Source organism: Phytophthora parasitica (assembly GCF_000247585.1).
Source record: "Phytophthora parasitica INRA-310 unplaced genomic scaffold supercont2.36, whole genome shotgun sequence".
In the NCBI taxonomy this organism is placed as follows: domain Eukaryota; phylum Oomycota; class Peronosporomycetes; order Peronosporales; family Peronosporaceae; genus Phytophthora; species Phytophthora nicotianae.
In genome coordinates, this window is record NW_008649022.1 from 469,919 (window position 1) to 471,626 (window position 1,708).

The window sequence follows — 1,708 nt, forward strand, 5'->3', positions numbered from 1 at the left end:
GTGCCACTAAGTTATGTATATGCTGTGTGTCGTGACGTAATCTGAAAGTTGCTTGCTACAGGCAACTTTTATGGAACGAATTAATGTGTGAGTCTGTCCATACAGCGCTTCTATCGTTCTCCCAGGATACTTTTTACTGCTGGGAACACCTTTAGGTATGGACAGCCCTCAACGGATTCATTCCACGGTACTGCAACTAGCTCGATGTTATCTCGCTCACCCTTTAGCCGTAGCTGAACGTTGAGCAAAAGTAGCATGTTTAAAGCATAATTTGGCGTCGGCTTGTCCTTTCTGGTAGTTAAGGGCTATCGGTATTGGTCACGAACTCTCCAGGATTGCTAGCCACGCATTTCTCTTTGTGGGCGTTTCGAAGTCTAAGCTGCTTGGACTCAAGTGGTCTTAACATCAACAGTGCAATCGCCGAGGACATTTCATGAGCTATTGAAGAATAGTGACTACTCTGTCACTTCTATGGATTCGTTTGTGCAATTGGTAATCTCCCCGAATTAGAACAGTATAAATTAACCCAGAAGGCAGCCAAAACGCAGATCGTCAGATCTCCAAGAGGAAGGACCAACGAAGAACTAGCAGATAGAATGTTTTATGGATTTCGTTTATCATTTCCTTTTTGCTGTCAGTTTGGCCAGTAGATTCTATCTTACCGAGAGCCATTGAAGCCTGCGAAGCAACCATTTACACTCAAAGATCAAAACAAGGCTACCTCAAAGCTTGGTCTACTCGCACTCACCGCAGGATCACCACAATAGCAAAATTATTGGAAGCGGCAAGATTCGGATTTTTATCTGGAAGCCAATTTCTCGAAAACATCGCGCTTTGACCTATTTCGCCACTTAATTTCCAGCTCATTCGGCGCGTGAACAACGTAAGAGAGTGTAGTGAACCGTGGGTTTCCACCTCGTTTTTTTTATTTGCTGTTAGAGCCGGAGCTGGGGGTGTTCACCCAAATGCGTCTACAGCCCAGTGGCTAGAGGACAATGGGTGGAAATCTGGTGGTGTTTCTGACGCCTGCTACAGATTGTCGCTTCGTAATCTCCACGGTTTATGACCCACTGCTCGGAAGCTACCAACTCACCGCTCCAGTTTGGAGTCCAACGGGTTTCTGGCGCAAAGATCCATCCATCCATCTCTCTCTCTCTCTCTCTCTCTCTCTCTCTCTCTCTCTCTCTCTCTCTCTCTCTCTCTCTCTCTCTCTCTCTCTCTCTCTCTGATACGAATGGTATACTTTAATGAATTTAAAGTCCAACCTTCAATTATAGCGTTTTGTTGCTTCCGTTCCAACTTTAGAGCAAAATTACACCTTCGGCATCTGCTTGTGCGCGGTCTACTCGACGTTTCCCGTTTCCATGCGCAGAGATTTGACTGAACAGCGCAGACAGCCGTGCAAATCGGATACAGATTTGGATTAAACTTGCGCTGCAAACTTGCGCTTATTGTATACCTGTGCTTGGAAGTCCTCTACAATTGATTTCAAAACCTCGTATAGCTCACATATGCTCTCAGTTATGCGTTTGCTGTTTTTCAGTAATGCATTCGAAAAATTGTTGCCTTTACGTAATTTTGAGGAGACACCTGTCCCTAAATTGAATGGTCAGATCGTCCAATAATGCTTTACATTACTGTACAAGAACTGAGAATATTTGCTAACACGCTGTTTATACATTTAATGACTCTAATCACATATACACCC